Source organism: Anabrus simplex, chromosome 2 (genome assembly GCF_040414725.1).
Source record: "Anabrus simplex isolate iqAnaSimp1 chromosome 2, ASM4041472v1, whole genome shotgun sequence".
NCBI classification, from domain to species: Eukaryota; Metazoa; Arthropoda; class Insecta; order Orthoptera; family Tettigoniidae; genus Anabrus; species Anabrus simplex.
The window spans coordinates 1222012825-1222028689 of NC_090266.1; the positions used below are offsets into that span (position 1 = coordinate 1222012825).

The following is a 15865-nucleotide window of genomic DNA, read 5'->3' on the forward strand; positions in this document are numbered from 1 at the left end:
AGTGATTGTTAAGGATTTGCCACCTAAACCTTCTCCCGGATATGATAAAGCCGGGTATCTCCAGCTAGTGCAATCCACTACATCCTCTCGCCCCTCTCAAGCTCTGAATTATCAATACCCCATTCAACCCAGTCAGCCAACTCCCTCAACATCGAGCCCGTCAATGCCTCTGCAACCCGCACAGCATCCCCCAACGGGTACTACACTCCCACAGCGAGAACATGTTCAACAGTGTGTTATCAATCTTCTCATGCAGCTTACTCAACTAATTGGAGATCACCCCAATATCTTACCAGTTATTAATCAACTTCGAGAAAGTTTACACCTTATCTTTAATAATGGTAGTACGCATCCTTCAATGGAATGCTAGGAGCCTACAAAATAAACAATACGAATTAAAAATTCTCATGCACGTAACATCTCCTCATATAGTCGTTTTGCAAGAAACTTGGTTTTCTCATACAACTAACTTTTATTTTCCAGGATATTCTATCGAACGCCATGACGGACCAGGATTTGATGGTGTCACACTTATGATACACACTTCGTTATCGTACACTCAATTACACCTACAATACATAATACCAAATACCTATTCCCTAGGTCTTATATATCAGAACACATATGTTATAAACTTGTATAATCCCCCTGATAACTACATCTCTTTTGCTCAATGGTTCAAATTTTTTAATCAGTTTCCACCTGATACCCAACTGTTGTTTTTGGGAGATGTCAATATTCATCATACTCAGTGGGGAGCCCCGCTCGACACCTCCAAAGGCACACAGTTCTTACATGCTGTAACTCAACATAATCTCTTGCTTCTGAACGATGGTTCCCCTACCAGGCTCACTCCTCCTGGTTCGTTGCCTAGTGCAGTCGATCTATCACTTTGCCGCAACTCTATTGCCTCTATAATCACGTGGCGGCTACTCAGTGACACTCATACAAGTGATCACTTTCCTATCCTCATTACTTATGGCCACGGGTATATTACTAAAAACCCCCTTAACGACCATTACATCGCTCCGCTACGTTCCATGAAAGAGTTCAATGCTTCGTGCTTTAACTCCTACATGGTAACCCAATTGGAGACCTTCCCGGTAACAGAATTATCCTATCACTCACTGCTCAAAATAATAACACTGTATCTGGACCTATACCATCCTTTTACACCACCATCAAAATCCATGACAACTGGTACCTCTAAATAAAGTGGTGGGACAGTGAATGTCACCAGTTAATCCTTAAACGCAAGAGACTCTTCAAAATTTATCGTAAAACTCTAACTCCTTCACACTACTTTCACCTCAAACATCATATTGCTCATATCAGACGTGTATTCAATCAAAAACGACGACAGGCCTGGAAAACTTTTATATCCTCTTTCCATAACCATATTCCTGCGTCTCAATTATGGAATGCTATCCGTGCTCTCACACGGGCTTCCACTCACGTCCCACGCCCTCAAATCCCGCCGACTATTCTGAATGACTTTCTAAGGTCCCTCACTCCAGATCATGCACTTCCACCTTATACTCCAGCTATCTCTGCTTCCACTCGTCAGTGTTCAGTCCTTTCTCGTCCCATCACTCTTCCTGAGCTCACGTCCGTTCTTAACTCCTGCAAATCGTCCACTCCCGGTCCTGATTATATATCTTATGCTATGTTACATCAGTTGCCGACCAAAGCCCTACAAGTGCTTGTTCAGTACTTTAATTTTGTGTTACATACTACGACTCCTCCTCCCGAGTGGAACACTTTTTTCCTAGTCCCGGTTCCAAAGCCTCGACGTCCAATGACCTCCCCTCACAATATTAGGGGAATAATTTTGCCATCTTGTATACGCAAACTATTTCTCAAACTCATGCTCCAAAGGTTCCTCTGGTACTTAGAATATTATTCCCTCCTTCCCAAGTATCAGTATGCTTACTGTAAAGGTCGAAATGCTCAGGATGCGATCAAGATGCTTATAATAGACATCTTATTAGCTAAATCTCAAAAAGAACACACTATTGCTGTCTTCCTCGATATACGGGGTGCCTTTGATTCCGTCCCCCTGAATATGTTATGGGATGTGTTATCACAGAAAGGCATCCCGACCACTTTCATAACTCTTCTACGTCATCTGTTAACGTCTCGCACTCTAATCTTCAAACCTCCTCTGACTACGCCATCCCCTCGTCAAGCTACTGTCGGCGTCCCTCAAGGTGATATCTTCAGTGGAATACTGTTTGCTTTATATTTATCCGGTCTCGAGCAACTTGCCCTCCAATCTGCCCGAATTCTTATGTATGCCGACGACATAGGTCTCTACTTTTCCCATAAAGACGTAGATGTTGCTCGCAAATGCATAACACGGCTGCTCATTCAAGTTCAGTCCTGGTTACACACTCATGGGTTCTCTTTATCACCCGATAAATGCTCTGCAGTAATCTTTTCTACCAAGCGCAGTCTAGCTTAAGCCAGTAAGGAGGACGGACGTATCGTGTGGCGTGCGCCTGCTAAGTGGAGTGGAGTAGGAGTGAGGGAGCGGTAGGGTCAAGCGGTCGGCAAGGAGATAGATACGATGAATTGGGTAGACGTAGAGGCTATGAGGAAAGTAGTAAAAGAAGTAATACAGGAGGTATGTCCGTTTGAGCAATTAAAGAAGATGCTTCAAGAACAAGTCCAGGAGCAAGAAAAGACGAGACAGTGGATCCAGGATTATATGAAAAATACGAAGGCGATGATAGAAGGCAGCGAGAAAGAACTGGTGTCACTAAGAGAGACAATAAAAAATATGGAAGAAGAGATGGTAAACCTAAAGAAAGAAATTGAAGTCTGCAGACAGGAGCGTAAGAAGAAATCCATATTTATTTATGGGGTGGAGGAAGAAAAGGCAGAAACTAAAGTGGACATTATTTACAAAGTGGTAGATGTTATACAAAAAAATGAAAATAAATTTCAGTGAGGTAGATATAGACAATGTGGAGAGAGTTGGCAAGGTGGGAGGGCACAGGCCCATAAAAGTGTCGCTGCTATCTTCATTGATGGCAGATATAGTGATAAGGAACGCTGGTAATCTACAGTGTGAGAACATTAGAATTAAGAGAGATTTCGGAAGAGAAGAGAGTAGGAATTTTAAAATTCTCAAGAAACATTTTGTGAAAGCAAAAATTCAGGGATTGAAAGCGTATATTAGTGGTCAGATACTTGTGGTGAGCGACAGGAATTGGATCCGAAAGTGGACAATATCGAAACTGAAATTAATAGATGGGAGTTTGAGGGAAGAAGAAACTAGCAGGGCTGAGAGTTCGAGGCAAAAGAGTTTGAGGCAAGAAGAAATAAGCAGGGCTGAGAGATTGAGGCAAGAAGAAACTACCAGGAATGATGTGAGGCAAGAAGAAAAAAGCAGGGCTGACAGTTCGAGGCAAGAAGAAACTACTAGGGCTGATGTACATACTGCAAAGGAAGGAACACTGAGTAGATGGGGTTCCTGGGAAGAGATCATAAAAAGAGCTGAAGAAAAAGGAAATGCAAGGAGGATGGAAGTAGCCAGGAAATTAATGGACGAACTAGTGTCGGAGGTCTGCGCGAGGGAAGAAAAAGAATCACAGGGGAAGACAAGTGGACAGAATCGGAGCGAGAATAACGGTTTGAGGGAGGAAGCAGAAGTAAGAAGTGCCGTGATTAAAGGGAGAAGCTTGAGTTTGAAGGAGCTATGGGACAAAAAGGGAAAAATGGAAGGAATAATTACGAGAAGTAAAAAGTCAAGTAACAGTAGTAAGTAACATAGTTTGCCTATGGATGGATGATAAGAGAGGAAGTGTAGTTTATGGTGGTGTATGTATGTGTGTACTTACCCAAGTAATGGTGCCTGTATGTGTAGTATAATTGTAATTGAAGTGATGGTGTCTTTAGGTAAAAGATGGATGGATTAATTGTATGGTATTCATTCAAGTGATGATATGACGACTGGATTTGAAGTGTTAAGAATGGAAGGTGATGATGAGGGATGGATGATAAGAGAGGTAGCGAAGCTTAAATGGTATTGATGATAAGAGAGGTAGCGTAGTTTAGATGGTATTTATTCATATGATGGTGTCTGTATATATGGATGAAAGATAAGAGAGGTAACGAGGTGATAAGGTGTTTTTAAGTGTATTGTAATTGTATGGTATTTATTCAAGTGTCTTTAGGTACAAGATGGATGAATTGTGGAGTTCGATAGATGGATAATAAGAGAGGTAGCGAAGTTTAGATGAGGGATGGAAATGAGGAGAGGTAAAGAAGTTTAGATGGTATTATTCAAGTGATGGTATCAGTATGTGTATTCTAATTGTTGAAGTAAATGTGGCCTGGAAAATGATGGATGGTTGTGGAGTTCGATAGATGGATGATGTGTAGTATAATTGTTTTTGAAGTGATGGTGTTTTTAGGTAAAAGATGGATGGATTAATTGTACGGTATTTATTCAAGTGATGATATGACGACTGGATTGGAAGTGTTAAGAGGGATGATGGATGATGATAAGAGAGGTAGCGAAGTTTAAATGGTATCGATGATAAGAGAGGTAGTGAAGTTTAGATGGTATTTATCCAAGTGATGGTGTCTGTATATATGGACGAAGGATAAGAGAGGTAACGAGGTGATAAGGTGTTTTTAAGTGTATTGTAATGGTATGGTATTTATTCAACTGTTTTTAGGTATAAGATGGATGAATTGTAGAGTTCGATAGATGAATGATAAGAGAGGTAGTGAAGTTTAGATGATGGATGGAAATGAGGAGAGGGAACGAAGTTTAGATGGTATTTATTCAAGTGATGGTGTCTGTATGTGTATGGTTTGTGGAGTTCAATAGATGGATGATGAGAAGGGTAGTGAAGTTTAGATGGAGGACTCTAATTGAAGTGTTAAGTATGAAAGGTGATGATGGATGGATGATAAGAGAGACAGCACAGTTTAAATGGTATTGATAAGTGATTCATTAATTAATGGTAGATCGGTAAGCAAAGTTGGTTGTATATGATTATTTAAATTAGATTAAGAATGGTTGTATAAGACGAGCAGGAACAGATAAGTAGTGCAGTGATAAATTTGCAATGTGTACAGAGTACGTTGTAGCTGAATGTGTGTGCAACGGAAGTATGGATTCAGCAACTCAGAGGGAGTCAAGTAGAGGAAATGTAGGAGGAATGGAATGTGCAAAGGTTCGCATGTTTACTCAGCAGGGGCACGAAGGTCTGTGACATACATAATACAGCTTAAATTTCATATTCTGGGAAAACAATAGAAATATTGTTGTATTCATTTTTGTTCATTCCGTACATTATTTTCTTTTCTTTTTCTCTACAGCACATAGAGTGTGATTTGTATTTTTTTTTACAGTTCATAGAGTGTGAATTTTGGCTTAGGCTGGACATTGTTATTTTCTCTTTAACGGATCAAATAGGTATTCTTACTGTAGATCTGAGAAAATAATAAATAAATAAATAAATACTACTACCAAGCGGGTTTACAAATCCGAGCCTTTACTGTTCGATACTTATGAAATTCCCATACGTTCGCACCATAAATATCTTGGCATTATCCTTGACCGTAAATTACAATTTTCCCAACATATACAACACCTACGCAACTGTACTGCCACGTATATTAACCTCCTAAAAGCCATTACACGTCGTTCGTGGGGAGCTGATCCTGCTACCGCAAAATTAGTCTACTGCTCCACCATCCGTGCTCGTTTCGGCTACTGTGCACATATAATCGATCTTGCATCACCATCTGCCCTTCAATCCCCCAACACAATTCAAAATCAAGCACTACGAGTTTGTTTTGGTGCGTTGTCTACCACACCTACTAATGCCTTATTAGTTGAAACTGGTGACCCTTCTCTTCTCCTTCGATGCAGATTTCTAGCATCTAAGTATCTCCTCAAACGACTTCTAGTGCTCTCCAATAACCTTCTACCCAAAATACAATTACTCGCTCAATCATTCTCAACACCTATCACACATCCTTGCCGAGCACCTGCCTTAATTTGGGCATTTGAGTCTGTCTCCCCTTTTAAATCTACTATTATTCGTAGTCATGTGCTACCATACTATTCTGTGGCATACGACGTGATTCAATATACTCCTACTATTATTCATTCTAAAGAATCTTCTTTTGCTATGCTCCCTTACCGGCTTTAATTTTTTCCTCTACATTCTAAAAAAGTTCGCATTTCATCCACTAATGTCTGTCCCAATTTTTATACTGATGGATCCAAAAATTCTTGTGGTGTCGGCGCTGCTTTTTATTACGAACAGACTCAGTATGCTGAATTGTTTCACTTATCGTCCCACTTTTCTATTTTTTCGTCTGAACTCCTTGCCATACGACAAACATTACTGTACATCAAACATTCATCCATACAATCTGCTAATATATTCACTGACTCCCTCTCCGTGCTCCAAACACTACAATCTAACAAGTTTACGCTGAACTGGTATGATTATAATGTCAAACACATCCTCTTCAATTTACACCAATTAGGTGTCCAAATAACCCTCATTTGGATACCTGCACATAAGAACATACCAGGCAATGAACGAGCCGATCGCTTAGCGAAAGAGGCTTCCCTCTTATATACAACCCCAGCTACATTTTCTGTTCCAGCCACAGATTTCATATCTCTCCTCAAATCACAACAACGACAAATATGGCAAAACACATGAACAACATTTGCATGTCAGAAGGGAAAATTATATCATAGTCTCCAACCCATACTACCTACTACTTTCTGGTATCAACACGCCACCTACACTCGTCGTCATATCATCAATATCATACGTCTTTGCTTTAATCATTCCCTTACACCTCTATATAAATTTCGATTTCGCTTACAGCCGCATCCCCTATGTCATTGTGGATCTGTAGATGCTGATATCAATCATCTCTTTTTTTCAATGCCCATTGTACAACTCTCCTCGCCGATGCCTGTACTCCAGCTTAATACAATACAATTATCCACTCCCCTCGTCAATTGCATGTCTCGTATACAAGCCCTCTCCCACAATCATACGTATCTTAAATCAGTTCTTAGATCACTCTAATTTACAACTCTAACCCCACTTTCCCACCATACATTGACACTACTTACATATTTCATCATAATCTAATTTGCCTCCCGCCCTCCCTAACGGCTCCTCTTCAACCAAGACACATAGCTACCGTTTATTCTCATCTCCCCCTCCACCGATCGCGTGTACATTTTCATTGCTGTTCATATCAACACACTGTCGCTCCTCTTCATCTTTTGTTTACGATTTCACTGACACTTTGCGCTCTCTACATCCCCCATATACGTTGCTCAGATTTTTCTCTCCATCTGTCCAAAGTCCTACACTCTCACATATATCCACCCCTCCGTCGTTCCACTGCCCTCTCCTGCTTATCCCTTAAGGCCGTTCTCCACTGATTAACATTTAACAACAACATGTTAAATGTTAAAAGTGTTAAATGTTAACTGGTGACACCATCAGCATGTTAAATGTTAAATGTCAAAAACTCTTTCATTTAACATTGTGTTCACACTTAATAAACATGTTAAACTTGACATCCTTTGTTTATATACAGGTAGTTCATCATATCAATTTATGGTAATACATTTAGATGGTGTCTAGTATTTTTAAATAAGGACAATGGACTCAGATGAAGAGGAATTGGCCTTTGTTATTGACACTGTTGCTTCTTGTTATGATTTAGAAATGCAGTTTTATTAGGCACATTTTCTCTCCTCACTCTGCTCATTGCTTCAAAAGCAAACCACTTTGAAGTACAGGGTATAAACTTCGTCCGCTCCCGACTACCGAATTTTCTGAACTTTCTGCAATTCTCGACTGTACTGGGAGCGGAGGGACGCTAGTTTTTTTTCGATTTACTCGCGGGAACAATTATAGATATTTCGAGTTCCTGGAAACTGTCAGCTTTCTTCCCTTTATATCTGTATTCCTCTGATGAGACATCCCACAAATAAGGCCTTTCTATTATATCATTAATTAAGTCCAGAGTAATCTCCTTGCTCTACTCCATTTCTGACTATACATTTTAGTATAGTGCAGAGAGAACGACACACGTGCGTGTACTCTATTTGTAGCTTATAACAAAGTGAAGGAGTGTTGCGGAGTGTTGTAATTATAAACCTACTTCATGAGGAGCACGTCGTTTGCGTCGTTTAGGTTATGTGTTGGCATGGAAACATCATGGAAGTTCCCGAAGCTGTGCCGACAACGCACGAACAACGAATTGACTTGACATGTTTTCCACTTGGAGCGGAAAACACGCCAACATGTTAAAAGGGTTAACTCAACATTCTGAGTTCAGTCCGTTCGTGTGTCTCGTACGGTGCGGATCGTTCTTTGGTTGCAGTCTGGTGTTTGCCTGCGGTGACAAGTAGTGTGTGACCGTTTGGCGAGTGTGTGTCTGTGTACGCTTTGGTGATGGATACTGATAGTGGAGGAGATGAGGCACCGGATCCCTCATCTAATGCCAATGTTGGTCGTGAAGAAACTGTGCCGATGCAAACCGATTTGATTAATCTTACTTCAAATATGAATTCATTACAGCAGCCTTTACAATCTCAACAGTCTAATGCCGCTCAGCCGCCTCCTCCACCTCCCCCACCTCCTGAAGAGTTGGAGGTTTATCAACAGGCTCATTTTGGTCCATTTATTGTATTTGTTGAATCAACTAAGTCGAAAAATATTGGTGGGCTACATCCCATGGCGCTTGGGCGCTTGTTTTACGATAATGATATTTTTGTGAAAGGTATAACACCCAAAGGACGAAATAGATTATTGGTGGAATTTAGTTCCGCGATCCAAGCTAATTCCTTTCTACGTCATTCAATACTTGCAACTCACTCATTGAAAGCATATATTCCCAGTTCCAATATCTTTCGTGTTGCACTTATACGCGGTGTGGAAAAGAATGTGTCTGATTCTGACATTCTTAAATACCTTAAATCTGATGTTCTGGTCAAATCGGTCAAGCGGCTTAACCGTAAGGTTGTGGAGCCCAGTGGAGTGACCTACGTTCCAACTGGAACATTTAAGATTGTTTTTCGCTCTCAAACTCTTCCTCAATATGTCTCTTTGTTTCAAGTGCATTTAGAGGTTTCCCTTTTCATATTTTCTCCGATTATCTGTTCAAAATGTCAGCGATATGGACACACGATTAAAAACTGTCAAGCTAAGTCACCACGATGTGGGCACTGTGCGTTACATCACCTTACATCAGAGTGTCAGGAAAATATTCGCCGCTGTGTTCATTGTCATCAGGCACATTATACTGGCTCATCAAACTGCCCTAGTCATCAACAGCAAACTGCCCTTAAAAAGCTTATGTGTACAGAAAATCTATCCTTTTCCGAGGCGTCTGCTAGAATACCCTCGACCCAATTTGACACGTCCAATAATACCCATCTTTTTCCACCTCTTCCTTCTACTAGTTCCACTTCACCTGTGGAAACCCCGAGGAAACGTAAATTTACTCAGGTGGTTATGAACGAGCCCCGTCCCACTCCAACACCTGGTTTTGATAAGTCTGGGTATCTTAATCTCATCCGACCCCCTCCAGTGTCTTCACATACCTCGGTCTTTCCATCCACTTCATCTTCATCCTCCCCGTCCCCGATTCCGTCTACGTCCCGTAATTCTCAGTGTTTACCTTCAGCTCCTTCTCAATCATCTAGTTCCCCTGTACTACGCCAAAAGGCGTATCTCCAAAGTGGTATTCATCAACTATTTCTGCAACTTATTCAATTATTAGGGGACCAGCCACATGTCGCACACACACTTTATAAGCTTCGTGACTGTGTGCACACTATGTTCTCTTTAGATGCTACGTATCCTGCAGTGGAATGCTAGGAGTATTACTTCTAAACGGTATGAGTTACAATTTTTGATAAATGAAATTTCCCCATTCATTATAGCATTACAGGAGACTTGGTTTTCCCCATCCTCTGAGTTTTATTTAAATGGCTTTAATGTTGAACGCTGTGATGGTGTTGGTTACGGTGGTGTTGCTTTATTTATTCACCATAGTTTATCCTATCAACGTCTTAATATCTCGTATTGTCTACCCCATACATTTGTTCTTGGTATCTCATATAATCGCCTTTCCATTATTAACCTTTATTGCCCTCCAGATCTTTCTATTTCTCACATTCAATGGTGTCGATTCTTGCAGCAATTTTCTTCTCATAACGAGCTTCTCCTCTTAGGGGACTTTAATCTTCATTATTCTATGTGGGGAAGCAGTAGTGATACTTCCCTTGGTTCTTATTTCCTCACTGCCTCCCAATCGCATGACTTTGTCATTTTAAACGATGGTTCTCCCACGCGCCTCACTCCCCCCGGCTCTCCTCCCAGTGCTGTGGATTTATCATTATGTCGTCCTGCAATGGCTTCGATTGTAACTTGGCACCGTCTTACTGATACACATTCTATCGACCATTTCCCTATTATCCTTACGTATGGTCTTGGTAGGTTTCCTAGTTCTTCTTCCACTCCTACATGTATCAGTAATGTTCGCTCCCTCCGTCACTTTGATAGAGTATCTTTTATTACTTATGTTACCCATCGTATTGAGCTTATTTCGGATACTATTTTGTCCTTTTCTACTCTCTTTCAATTTATACAAGATTATCTCGATCTTTATCATCCCTATAAACCTATTTCTTCCCACTCTGCTCGCCCCTATTCCTTTTTACGATGGTGGGACTCAGAGTGCCATAATCTGGTTCTTAAACGACGCCGTTTATTCCGGATATATCGGAAAACATTAGCCCCTCACCATTATTTCCGTCTTAAACAACATATTGCTTATACTAGACGAATTTTTCTTTCTAAACGCCGTGCTGCATGGCGATCCTTTATTTCCTCCCTAAACGCTCATACTTCGTCTTCTCACTTATGGAGTGCAATTCGTTCCCTTACCCGAGCTTCTCAATACATTCCACCCTCTGTCACCCCTCCACAGATTTTATCTATCTTTCTCAACTCCCTCACTCCTGATTATGTCGTGCCTGACTTTACTATCCCCCTGTCTCCATGCTCTTCCCGCTTTTCTGTATTACTCCAACCTATACACCTTTCTGAACTTGAGGCCACCTTGTGTAATGCAAAGAGTTCGTCTCCGGGCCCTGATTATATATCATACGATATGCTCCGGATTCTCCCTCTCCGTGCTAAACAAGCTTTATTAGCTCTCTATAATAATATACTTCTTACTACTTGTGTTCCTACCTCTTGGAATGATTTTTTTTAGTACCTATCCCCAAACCTGGTCAACTTCAAACTGACGCTAATGGCTTTCGAGGGATTGTCCTTGGTTCGTGTATCCGCAAGACGTTTTTAAAAATTCTCCTTCAACGACTCCTGTGGTCTCTTGAATATTATAATTTGGTTCCGAAATATCAATTCGCCTACTTTAAAGGTCGTTGTGCTCAAGATGCTATTAACATTTTACTTATCGATATTTTATTAGCGCAAATTCGTAAGGATTGTCTTATTGCTATTTTTTTGGACATACGAGGAGCTTTTGACTCCATACCACTGCATCTTCTCTGGACTAATCTTGCACAGAAAGGTTTTCCTGCTCATTTTCTCCACATCTTGCGTAATTTGTTTACGTATCGGAAACTTTCACTTAAATCCGCTTATTCTTCTCTTCCTTGTCGTCTGTCATCTGTCGGTGTTCCTCAGGGAGACATTTTAAGTGGTCTGCTTTTCGCCCTGTATATGAGTAATCTTGAAGAATTGGTTACCCAAAAAGCTCGCATTCTTTTTTATGCTGATGATATAGTTCTTTATTACTCTCATAGTAATGTCGATGTGTGTCGTCACCATATATATCAGCTAATGGAACAAGTCATTACATGGCTTACTTTCCATGGCCTTCAACTTTCTACCTCCAAATGCTGTGCAATGTTTTTTACCTCTAAGCGTAGGTTTAACTTTGAGCCACTTGTTTTCGATTCTCATGTCATTCCTTTTTGTTCCTCCCATAAATACCTTGGTGTTATGCTAGATCGCTCGTTATCTTGGAAACATCATATTACTCAGTTACGTAATTCTTCTGATATGTATATTAAAATTCTCCAAGTGGTAACTAGACGATCATGGGGTGCTGACCCTGGCACAGCTCAGTTGTTATATTCCGCTACTATTCGCTCTAGACTCGACTACTGTGCGCATGTTATAGATACTGCGTCGGATTCTGTTCTTAACCACTTAAATACTTTACAATTTAAAGCTCTGAGAACTTGTGTTGGAGCATTGTTGTCTACCCCTACTAATGCTCTCCTTGTCGAGACCGGTGAGTTCCCTCTTCCCATTCGCCGTAAAATGATAACATCTAAATATTTACTTAAAAGATTTGCTCTGGCTCAACACCCATTGCTTCCTAAATTGCAGTTATTAGATGAATATTCTCTTCTTTCACAGGCCCGCCGTCGTAAGATGCCTGCTTTGTTGTATGCATATCAATTTCTTCTTTCCTATAAAAACACTATCTTACGCACTGCTTCTTCCCCCGTTTATTCAGTAAATTTTGATTGTTTATTTTTTGTCCCTTCTATCATTATCTCCCCTACATCTTCTTTTTCTTCTTCTATTCCTGGTTCTTCGTTGACTGGCCCACCTTTTAAGAAGCTACGTTTTGCTCTAAGTGATTCTGGCGTCCAGATATATACAGACGGCTCAAAAAACTCTTCTGGCGTTGGAGCAGCGTTCTATATTGTCAATACTAATGTTGCTGAACTCTATTGTTTACCCAGTGACTTTTCTATCTACACTGCGGAAATTTTTGCTATTCGTCAAGCTCTTATGTACATTAAGCATCATTCTATACCTAACGCAGCTATTTATACGGATTCCCTCAGTGCCGTTCAGTCGCTCAAGTCATCTCATCTTTCTTTTAACTGGTATTTGTATCATGTTAAAAGTCTCATTTATACTTTGCATCAATCTGGGGTGGTTCTCACTTTTGTCTGGGTCCCTAGTCATATAGGTATCTATGGGAATGAACAGGCGGATTTATTCGGGAAGCGAGCTGTTCGTGATGGCAAATCCCTACTTAACCTTGCAGTTCCTCTACCCGATTTTTATCCAGTTCTTAAACATTATGCTTATGGTCAGTGGCAAGAAGATTGGACTAGATCAGCTTCTTATAAAGGTCGCTATTATTACAATATTCAGCCTTGTATTCCTCCCTATCCTTGGTATCTGAAGGGTAACTATTCTCGCCGTCACATTACCAACATTATTCGTCTTCGTTTTAACCATGCTCTTACTCCTCTGTATAAACATCGTTTTAACCTCTCCCCCCACTCCTCCTGTATATGTGGTACTCTGAGTGCTGATGTAAATCATTTATTATTCCAATGCCCTGTGTATGATTCTTTTCGTCCGGCTTTTATTTCTCGTCTTCTCAGTCTTCAGAAAGCTCTCCCCACCAATGTCTCCTGCTTGCTTACCGATATGTCTCCTGCTTTAATACATGCTATCAATCAATATTTGGATGACTCTCATCTTCATTTGTAAATTACTGTCTGTTTATTGTTCGCACCGTTACATACTCCTGCTTCCACTGTTTTTTGCTTCTACGCACTTCCTTTGTTATGTTTCGCGTTACTTAAGGTGTGTACATAGACCCGATGCTCAACTGTTCTTGAGACCTTCGTAGTGAAATTCATTGCGTGTGACCTTCGTAGTGGACTAATTGCGTGTGATTTCGCATTATAAGTGTAATATCACGATAATAAGTGTAGTGGCTGGGTGAAATAATAGAGCCCATAACCTCTCCGACAACAACAACAACAACAACAACAACATTCTGAGTTAACATGCAAAGTCAATTGGAAGACACAATCACAATATACATGTCAACTGTAACATGTTAAATTTAACATGTTGGTGTTAAATGTTAAACAGTGGAGACCGGCCTTTACATGTTGGCCCGGTGTGTATGTTTTGTAGAAGTCGGTGAGACGGCCACTTTAGCGTGAAGATTAGTATACCTTGTGTCCGTGTGCTTTTCCTATATCTCCTAGTCTTGTATACGTATTTCCTCACTCTCAGTTGTCTAGGTGATACGTCTTTTCCTGAACTACTTCAAGTGCTTTGAACCAATTTTGTGAGTCCGCTGCATGGTCTACTTCCCTCAATCTTCAAGTACTGTACTTCGTACTCAGAAAACATTGTCAACTGCATTGGTGTACTACTTTATTGAAATTGTGTGCGTGTGTAGAACTAGTACAAATATAATACAGTATTGTGTCTGGGTGAAATAACGAGCCCAAATCAACTTCACGAACAGAACAGAACAGAACAGAAGCAAGCTGTACGTATGGTGTCAATAGAAGGGTTGTAATGGATAACCTCTAAGTTGGTATGTAATTCTAAAAATTGTATTATTTCGTACGTTAAACCTTTGTGTCACAGTTGTATGTAAATATTCTAAGCTACTTTTTCTGATGTAAAATTCTATGCAGCCCTGAGTGTAATAATTGTGTTAAATCTTCGTCACAAAACCTCAGTGGATGAACAAGTTTTATAACGTTGTTAACGAGGTATCTTCGTGCGTGGCTTTCATCAATTTACTTCGTTTTTAGAAACACGTTATCTGTACTGTTGATGAAGACCTTAATATCAATTTTTTGGATGGTGATGTCCGGCGAATTAAATATTCTGATCAATGCTGAATTTGTGACATTTGTTAAACTGTAAACTTAATGTCAGTTCTTTAATTAGTTAACTTACAACGTTCATTATGCATTTCCATGAAATGCAGCTGTAAAAATGAATTGGGTAAAAGCCTCTGTATCTAGTATTGTTGAGAATAGGAGACCTCATACTTTACATGCTCTGAATGTCTTATTATTATGATTGTTTCGATTAATGATGAATAGCACAGCAACATTTATGCTCTATTGTACAGGAAATTATGCTATGCAGTTTGAAAAATGATTCAGTATGGTGATAATTGTGTAGGCCTATAAATGTAAGATTTTTTTAATGAGAACGTTTTTTTCTCATTGTTTGAACTTACAGTGATTGGCAAGCAAAAAAAAATAAAAAAAAAAAAATAAGCACAACACTTAAGTTTTATTCTTTGTTTAAATCAATGACCAAATTGTGTGTGTTTTTATCTTTGATTGTCACTGAACTCTCTAGGCCTACTAATGAGATATTGAGACCAGTTTCCATTGAGAGAAATGAGAGTTTACAGAGAAGTGTTTGGGGTGAACATGCTAAATTCACCCATGTTTGTATCAAAATATAACATTGATTAAGTCAGTTCATTTCATTTCACTCAGATGTTATTGCACTGCATTTCTGCATAATCACACACATTCAGGAGCGTGTGTTGTCACCTCTGGCATAAGTCATAGCTTCGAACATTTGAGGTATGCCCTGATGAGTGCTGTGTTGTACTCTTGAGGAACAAGCTCTCATTCTTCTTGAAGGCCTTCCTGCAGTTCCTGCATAGTCACTGGACAATGACTATGCACTTTTCTTTCCAAAATGTTCCATAGATGCTCAAGTTAGTCGAGATCCAGACTGTGTAGGCCATTGCATCAGGTGGATCCCTAATTTGTCAAGATACTGAAAGACATATCTTGCCGCATGCCTGCATTAGCAGGAAGTCTTCACCAATGAATGGTGCAATAGAAAAAATATGTTTTTCAAGATTTTTTTTTTTTTTTTTTTTTCTTTTTCAATTTAGCAGTGGGCCATTAGTTACCCACCTTCCACAAAGAGCTCTTTTTGGGTAGCCAAGGAGATGCCTGCTCCTACCATTACAGAACCACCATTGAAGGCTATCTGTGGAAAAA

The 15865-nt window shown here is 40.0% G+C and overlaps 1 protein-coding gene across 7 annotated transcripts in view; it reads left to right on the forward strand.

The window, feature by feature from the left end:
• The first annotated feature begins 14169 nt into the window (after nt 1-14169).
• Nucleotides 14170-15865, forward strand: part of LOC136864815 (josephin-like protein) — a 255723-nt gene continuing 254027 nt past the window's right edge. For 5 of the 7 annotated variants that reach the window (XM_067142243.2, XM_067142245.2, XM_067142246.2 and 2 more), the window contains exon 1: nt 14181-14418. The gene's annotated coding sequence lies outside the window, so the exon portion shown is untranslated. Of the gene's footprint in view, nt 14419-15865 lie in introns of all 7 variants that reach the window. The other 2 variants (XR_011017868.1, XM_067142252.2) reach the window with 1 other exon arrangement.